Raw genomic sequence first — 10020 nt, 5'->3', positions numbered from 1 at the left:
TGCGTTCTGGAAAATTAGGGAAGGTAATCTAGCAAGGTTTTGGACGGATGGATGGCAACAACGTGAGAAGTTGCAAAGTAATCCACATTTACAGGACCTTCAAGTAGGTGCGCAACGGGCGGGACTTGAATATGTTCAGGATTACTGGAGATTGCCTAATCCGAATGAGCAGTGGCGGATATGGAAACACCCGACGGCATGGCAGCAGAGAATCAGTCCTGAGACTCAAATACTGTTCATCAGAGAATTGGACTCCAGGAAAATCAAGATCCGTTCAGGTGGTGATATTCTTCGTTGGGGTAAGACCATGCAAGGTATGTTCACAGTTAAAGAAGCTTATTATAGGCTCACCAGAGAGGATCGACCGGAGGACCAAGTGGATTGGAAAAAATTGTGGGAAGGTAAATGGTGGCCCAAAGTAACTATGTTTCCATGGTTTGTGTGTAGAGAAAGGATCTTGACGTGGGACCAAATGCAGAAACACGGGATGATTGGTACATTGCGGTGTTATCTCTGTAATAATGATATTGAGAACCAGGAGCACTTGCTAAATAGCTGTTTGTATACACAAAGTTTGTGGGAAGAGGTGCGGGTTCTCTTCGGGCAGGTTAATAGAGATCCTCATAGTCTACGAAATACCATTTTACAATGGGGTACAGGTCATTTCCATAGCAAACTGGTGAGGAGGATATGGAGTTTGACGTTGGGTTTCCTAATCTGGGTGGTGTGGAAGGAACGTAATCGACGCATTTTTAAAGACCGAAGCTGCCATGTAGCCAGTATATGGGATGTGGTTTTCCGTTCCATTAAAGAGACTATCTTGTCTGAACCTTGGCAGGAGGAGGATTGGCAATTAAACTTGGGTGAGCAACGAATTTTATGCCAATTGAGCCTAGATTATACAATGTTGTATCCTAATACTGATAAGCGTAGTCGAGTTACTATCCAGAGCCCAAATCGTTTTAGGTTCCCAATAGATAATTGCATTAAATTATCCTTTGACGGTGCATCAAAGGGTAATCCTGGGGATGCAGGATGGGGTGGTATTTTCCGGGATAGTGGCGGTATATCGCGTTGGGTATATGCTGAATGGGGTGGTGAAATGTCCAATAATGAAGTGGAACTCTGGGGAATTTTTCATGGTATTCGGATTGCTGCGAGGAATGGTTATCGTAACCTCGATATTGAAGGTGACTCCCAAATTGTCATTGAAATGTTGAGGAAATTACAGAGAGGCAAAGCCTGGGACCATGTAGCCAAGAGCTGGCGGACGGCTGCAATTATTCAGGATATTGAACACCAAATGCGGAGGATTGACTATATTACAGTCACCCATGTTCTGCGACGAGGTAATAGAGCGGCTGATTATTTGGCAAATTGGGCATGTGGCGGTTCCCATTGTGTATTGGATGGCAGCTGGGTGGCCTTACAGGAGGACATGAGATGGCATGACCTGGCAGTCATATTGCGCCAGGATAATCATGAGGCGAGAGGGGAGGATAGGACCGCCTAAAACGCCTTCTCCTGATGATTTCAAACGAATATGACAACTGTATTTATGGAGACATACGAAGCCTCATTAATAGATATGTTGAAAATTTAAAAGGAATCATGAGGCGAGAGGGGAGGATAGGACCGCATAAGTGCCTTCTCCTCATGCTTTCGACTGAATATGATAACTGCATTTATGGTGACAGACGCAGCTTACGGAATACATGTATTGAAAATTTAAATGGGCGGCATCCTTATATCTATGCATGCGAAGCCCTGCTCATCCCAAGGCTGACGGCAGGGCAGGTACTAAGGTTGGAGCGCGGTGGCGTCAGGAGGGCAGGGAGTGCATCACATCAGGATTTGGGCTATGCAAGGTGTAATAATGAGATGGTCTGGAGAATAATTGTTCAGAACGTGGGAAGGTGGTCGAGCAAGGTCCTTATGCTGCATGATCTCTTTCGAAGCTGGTATGATAATAGCTGCCGCGACGCAAATTTCTTTCCTGCAGTTAGGCGAGCGAAAGTAAGGGTCTCAGAGTGGGAAATAGAATTGCAGTCACTGAGGAGGTCGTGGGAGACTGGCTGTTTGCGTTACATTGTTTTGTTTACGAGCCCAGAGTGTAAAGGCGGTTGTTTGCAGTGGAAGCAGTGGGTGGATAATATGGATATTAATCTAAATCGACCCGAAGGAAGGCGAACTCGCAGTCAGGGAGCGACGATGGCAGAGAAAGGGAAGCAGGTGATGGATGAATCCATCCCTCCCATTTACTTAGATATCCCTGAGGATTCGGACAAGCTGGAAGTTGATATTCGGGAGTTTCTTGCAGAGGATAACTCTCGCCCCTCCTCTGGTGGAAAATTTGGTAGGTGGATGAGGCATTCAGTTCCAGAGGAGGCCAAGGAAGATACCGAGATCGATTCTGAGGATGATGACGAGGCGGATGAAGGAAGGAGCAGGCGCGGTCGCGGGAGAAGGGGCCGAGGAGGTGTTAGGGGCAGAGGGAGGTATGTAGGGCGAGAAGAGCATCGCGGTTCTGAGGAGGGCTCCGGACGTGGTGTTCGTGGTCGGGCCAAGAAGGATATGCGACAGAAGTTACAGGATGCAGAGGCCGCTTATACCAAGGAAACTAATTATAAAATTCGCAGGATAATAGATAAGTTAGAAGAAGAGGCTCTGCAAGATCAATCTGATCCAGAGATGGCTGATTGGGAGACCTTCTTACCTGACCCTGGACATACAAGAGGACGGATGTCCCTCTATAAGCAGTCACTGCACGTATATTGGGGAATGAAGCGTTTACTTGCTAAGGCCCTGGAGCAAGTAGCAGTAGAAATGGTGGAGCTCGCACAGGGTATGCCAATGTTCAAAAGAGAATTGAAAAATATACAAATGACCCTTCTAATGCAGGACAGGAAAATGGATCAGCTCATAAAGCTGTTGAAAGATAATGGAATAGCTGTGAAGACAGAAGATGATGAAAATGCAGTAAGGAATGATGCCATGCATCCGTAGCCACAGTAGTTGAAGACATTAACAGGTTTTTACATGGAGATTTTTGTGCTTTTTCCAGATAGTAGTAGTTTATAGCAGTATAATGGTAGCAGTGTTGAACAATATGGATCTATCTCTAGTGTTGCATAGTCTGTTTTTGGATAGATTAGCGGGGTATTTCGTCTGGTTTGAGAAACTGATCTTCTATTACTTTTTGATGGCGGTTATATATTTTTAGGAATTCACCCGGTTTCCCTGTTGGGCGGGTGGTAATATGTATATGTACATAGTTTTCATTTTTATTAATAGAATTTTACCTTAGCTTACAAAAAAAAAATTATAAAAAAAAATATTTAGTTTACAATATTATTAAAATAATTATTTTTCAGTTATTTTAATTTTTTTCAATCATTTTATTGTATTATAATTTGAAAGTTTTATTGCAGACTTTTCATAATAGAGTTTCTTGTGGATAATTGTCTCACATATTTTAAGCCATAATTTATGGATATAGTTGCAATATTGATACATAATTTTTAGATATTTGTGTAGTGAATTAAATGCCCATACTCATTTAAAAAATATATTTACCACCAGGTACTTCTCACCATAATTTAAGCAATATTCTCATAAAAAACGAATAGGAATAAGATATAAATAATTAGACTTACCACAAGTTACTTCCCACAATTATTTATGTTTTCCTCATGTGTTTAGAGTTACTAGTGGTGACTGCCCACAAAAATTTATGAAAGTCCTTGCAAGGTATTAATTTATCCACTTCACTTCTCAATTTATTAGTTCTCACCAAAGAAAGATTGTCTAATTCTATTTTCCAATTGACCACCATTAATTTAACATTGACCATTGTAGATCATAATTTTTTATAGAAATTTTCCCAAAGCAAGATTTCTAACTTGGGTCGCAGGGATTAACTTCTTGCAACACTTCTTTTAAACTAAAAATTAAAATGAAATTTTGATACCAATATACAACACAATGGAAACAAATGAACTTATTTTAATGTAAATCTTTGCCATTTTTAGATGTAATAATTAGTATTTAATTAAATACTGACATAACTATATACATAAAGTGGTTGATATATGTTGATTGACATCATTTTTCACGTTTTAAAATTAATGGCCTTTTATTATCAAAGGTAGAAAATGATGTTGATATAAGCATATTGACCACTTTATAAATGTGCTTATATTAGTGAACTTTAAACTCAATGCTATTAGTAAACCATGGTTTGTTATAATTGACTATGGCTAAATATGGCCAAGTTATTGGTGATGAAAATTAATCATTATTAGTTATGGTTGATGGGGACTGACCATGGTTGGTGATGGTCAATTACGATTGACTATGGGTGACCATGTTTGCCAACGTTTAACTAAATATGAATATGGTTGACCATATTAACCATGGTCATCATGTATGTCCATAAATGACCATGGTGATCATCACTAACAATTGAGAACATGGTTGAGCATTGTTGGCTGTGGATTGACCATGGTTGAATATGGTTGATCTTCATTGATCAGTATTGACTATGGTTGGATATGGTCAAGTTATGGTCGATGAAGGATGAGCATGGTTGACATGGTTGATGAGAATAGGCCATGGTTGACCAACGGTTTCTGAGGATTGATAATTGGTCACCATGGTAGACCATTGGTGACAAGGATTGACCATGGTAGACTATGCTTAAACATGGATGGCCATGCTAACCATGGTTAACCATTATTGATCCAGTTTGACCATGGTTGACTATGGTTGAACTTCTTATCCATGTTTGAGCACGGTCAACATGGTAGACCAAGGATGTGCTCGTAAGAGCATAGTTAACCATGGTTGATTATGGTTTACTACAAGTGAACATGCTTGACCTTAGTTGGAAATATTTAACTATAGATGAATATGGTTGTGCATGTTGACTATGCATGACAAAGTGGTTGACCATGGTGGCCATGGTTGACCACTATTGATTTGGTTCAACCATGGATGGATATGGTTGACTAAGGTTCAACTTATTGATCTTGTTTTACCATGGTAAACATGTTTGTTAGTTACATCAGGAGATTGAATTTTGTTTGTTTCATTGCAATGTTGATATTTTTTTGTCACATTGCCACATCATTTCTTGTTTGTCATATACTAACATTGACCATATTTGTCCATCACATTGCAATATTTTCCATATTTATTTATCACATTTCAATGTCAATTTTGGTTTTTGACATTGTGATGTTGATTTTTGTTTGTTACATTGTACTGTTGATATTTGTTTGTCACATTCTGACATCATTTTTTGTCCACCACCTGCAACTTTAAGTTTTGTTTGTTGCATGTGACATCAATTTCCATTTTGCACATTCTCACATCAAGTTTTGTTTATTACATTGTGACATCAATTTCTTTTATCACATTGCAGCTTTATTTTTAGTTCATTACATGGGACATCAATTTTATTCAACGCATTGTTATGGCAATTTCTTTTTTCAAGTTGTAATTTTGATATATGTTGCAAGTTAACTTTTGTGCATCACATTGTGACACTATTTATTGTTCAAAATTACATTACAACATCAATCTTTGTTGATCACATTGCAAGGTTGATATATGTTCATCTCATTATGAAATAATTTTTTGTCCATAACATTGAGATATCGATTTTTGTTCCTAACATTACGATAGAATTTTTTTTGAACATAATTGAACTTAACCATAGTTAAGCTTGTTTGAACATGGTTGTCTATGGTTAACTGTGGTTGATATTGGGTGAGGATGGTTGACCATGATTGTGAATACTTAACTATAGATGAATATGGTTGACCATGATAACCATGGATGACCATTGAGTCCACGGTTAGCCATGGTTGAGGTGGTTTAAGAATTAATTACTAGGTTGTGTTCTTGACCATGATTGACCATTGTCAAATATGGTCAACCATAGGTGATTATGGATGAACATGGTTGACCATGGGTGACTATGGATGAACATGGTTGAGTATGGCTGTCAATGTTTAATTATAGATGTATATGGTTGACAATATTGACTATCGTTGACAATGGTTGAACACTGTTGAGTTTGCTTAACCATTGTTGATGTGGCTTGACCACGATTGACCATTGTGTAGTTTTTTTTACCACCATTAGGCTTCTTTAACTATGGTTGTCAATGTGTAACTATAGATGTATATGGTTGAACATATTGACTATGGTTGATTGTGTTGACCTTGTTAACCATGATCGACCATGGTTGAGTAGGTTTGATAATGGATGAATATGGTTGAACTAGTTAACCATGTTGTACCACAATTCTAATCCCATTGATTTAAGCTTTCTAAATATCATTGATATAACTAGAGTTGATTTTGTTGGAATTTAACAAAAGTATTATATTTGTACAAAATAGAGCTTAAATCAATAGGATTTATGGTATTTATATTATGTATAAAGTTTAATTAAAATTTAATTATATTAAATTTAAAGTTTATTGATATTAATGTGTGCTATTAATATAACTTTGAGATAATACTTGATAACTATATTATTGTTGCTAATGCCTAGTGTGACATAGTATATGTAGAGTGGTAATCCTAGATGACTTCTACATATGCCACAATTGCTAATTTTCCCAGGTTTTTCTTTTGAGGTGCCATCAAAATTCAGTTTAAGAAAGGAATGATCAAGATTTATGAAGGAATGAAATGAAATACAGATATAAATAGAAACACAAAGCTATAGTGAAAATAAAACTTCAATTCATTAATAAAATAGTATTAAAAAACATTTACATACAAAATGGAAATAGAGTACCTCAGGCGATGGTAACTTATCCCTGAGAAGAGATATGCGGCTACATGCTTCTAAAATTTGTTACAATGAGGCTCAGAGGCCTATTTATTATTAAAAAGGAATGTAAATCCATAAACATCCAAGAAACTAACCCTAGGAGATAAAGAACCAATATTCTCTGGGCCATGTTAGGGTAAATTGGTATTAACTTCTCAAGGTCATAACTTTGGCATATGATCTTTGTTTTACATGTATGATACCTCATTAGAAATATATATCCGAGGACTAGAAATTTTGACTACAAACCCTACTACAAAGTATTGCTTTCCCCATTTTCCAAAAAAAAAAGTCGTTTAGGGCTTCAAAATGGCTTAAAAAGTTCAAGACCCAAAAAATTTCCAAAAATAGTAAGATATGATACAATTAAAGAAACTAAAAGAAAAAATAGTGAGAGTCCAAGTGGAATCGGCAGTGGTCCCCATTCCACCATTATCCCATCCATTATTCCTGCCCGACCATCACTCCCTTTTTCAACAACCCTCTCCCCTATTCATGCCCCTTAAAACTATAACTATATATATATATATATATATATATATATATATATATATATATATATATATATATATATATATATATATATAGATATATATCTTAATGAAATAATAAAAATAATAAAAGAAAAGAAACGAGATTCTGTCAAGAAAAAAATGAACAAATTGGTAAGCAACGATGAGTTACAAGTTCATATTAATTGGTATAGGGATGAAGTTAATAATGTATGATATAGTCTCGGTAACTTAGAAAAATCACAAATAAAATTTAGGGAAGAACAGAAGAAGTTGATGTTGATAATGGAGAAAATACTACAAAATAAGTTCAAAATCAACGAGACCTCCAAAAAACTTAATGAACATGGTGAATACATTAATAAACTAATGGAGAAGGTGGACACATTGATGTTCCATTCTAGCCCCTATCAGGAACTGATGAATATGTAGCAAAATAAAAAAAAAAAGCATGAATCTTCAGATCCACCTGAGATATGCTTTTTGGGTAGCTAATATTACACTAGATCACCAAAAAGAAACCATTAGTGAATTAAAAATGAGTTACCAAAATATGAGAGAAAAGACCACAGAGGAGTGATTGTCTGGGCTAACAAAATTGACAGAATTGCTGGGAAAATTCACCATTAGGTGAAATAGAGAAGATAATTACCGCATCCAATACCTTAGAGGGTGAATCATATGATTGGTTCCTCTCGTAGACAAAGAGGTGTGACATCTCTTCTTTTCATTGGCAATGTTTCGCTGCAATAATATAAAATAGATGTCATGATGAAGATGATGATGACCTATATAATAAATTTATACATCTCAAACAAAAGGTCTATGTGAATGATTATACCCACGAATGGGAAGTCATGGAAATACGACACAATAGATTCACTAAATATAACCTATTAAAGATGTATATTTGTGGACTAAAAGACTACATTTGTGCTGACCTGGAATTGTGCAATCCCAACAATATTGATAAATCTAGGCATGTAACCAAGCTTATTGAACAAAAAAGTAAGTTCAACATGCCATCATTCAAGGAAGACAAAAACCAACAACAATACTCAGGTAAGAAAGAGACAAACAAATGTAGATAGTGTGGAGACAAAAGGACATTAAGACATAGATGCCTTAAAAAGAAATGACATACTTATGAAGTTGTGATATAGTCAGACACTTCAAGTAATGAGTCAAATAAAAGGATAAGGAATAAAAATAACTATCGCAAGTGTGGAGAAAATTGGACACCACAACATAAATGTGAATACCTGTCCTTGCACTACTGTAAAATAGTAGATGGAAGGAAATTTGGAGTACAAGAACCTTATGAAGAAATTGCCATAACACACAATGGACATTCAAACCCAAAGGAAACAACACAAGAAGCATCATTAGCTGTTTTCTCGTGCATCCGAAAAAATCAGGATGAAGGAAGCAATTTGTCAAAAGATAAAAAACCGAAGCAACTGCAAAATATATTCCACAATACCTTTGAAAGTAGAGAACCTAATCTCCAAGAAGAAAGAAAGCTAATATTAGAACTCCACCAACAAACATGATGAGGAGATTATGCACTAAAACTCTAAGGCTTAAAGGGATCATAAGAGGAATAAATATCAATATAGTTGTATATTTTGATAGTACTCATTGTTGTATAAAATTTGATATTTATAAACAACTTAATCTTTGTGTGTGCCTAATCAAGGACATCACTATGACTGTTGCTACTAGTCAAAAATTGAAAGAAATAGGAGAATGTCATAAGGTTTCAATCTAGATATATGATCTAGAACTACAAACATAATTATATGCCTTACCGCTTAGAGAAATGGATGTAAAGGTAGGTGAATGGTTAATACAGTTGGGAAACTACACTACAAACCTTGAGGAGAAATTCATGGGGTTTAATTACCAAGGTCAACACCATAAATTATATGGTGTGGACACTCCCAAATTAAAAGAAGGCACAAATAGTGTCGCGTACATAAAATCATATAGACCTCATTCCATAATATGTTCGAACTAGAGAAAACCCTACTTACAATTTAACGAAAAAAAATCTCTAAGAGGGTGTCAATGTTATGAATAAAATAATAAGTAAATAAGTAAATAAATAAATAATAAAATAATAATAATAATAATACAATTGATTAATTAAATAATAAATTAATTAGTTATAAAGGGTCAAAGGTTAAATAATCTTACCATTCACCTTTGTGGCTAGTCAATGCCTATATAGGAAAAACACCATGAAGACATGTAATGACCAAATCAATTCTTATTTAATAATAATAATAAAATACTTATATACATAGCCTACACAAAAATATTCTTGCACATTGTTTTCTCTCATAACATCTGAGCCATGATCTTTGTTACAATACATTTCTTTGATAGTTTCTTCCACTTCTTAAAGGTATATTTCTCTAAGGAGACATTCTCTCTATTACTACATTACCAGTGAAGGAATATGCTTGATGATTCACTGTCTTTCCTAGTTTCGTATTGAAAAGGGGTTATGTATGAAGATATTAATAGTGTATGTTAATCTCTTGTGTGATAGCTTGGTGCTACTACAACTTGACACTTTCCTAGTTTTTGAGAGAGGAGATACGATTATGGTGGCAGTATTGGAACATTGATTTTTGGAAGAATGTTGGGTTTC

The sequence above is a fragment of the Pinus tabuliformis genome, chromosome 1_1 (genome assembly GCF_031772625.1).
Source record: "Pinus tabuliformis cultivar Carrire ecotype Pingquan chromosome 1_1, CPIR1, whole genome shotgun sequence".
Lineage (NCBI taxonomy): Eukaryota > Viridiplantae > Streptophyta > Pinopsida > Pinales > Pinaceae > Pinus > Pinus tabuliformis.
This window is presented reverse-complemented; position numbering follows the sequence as displayed.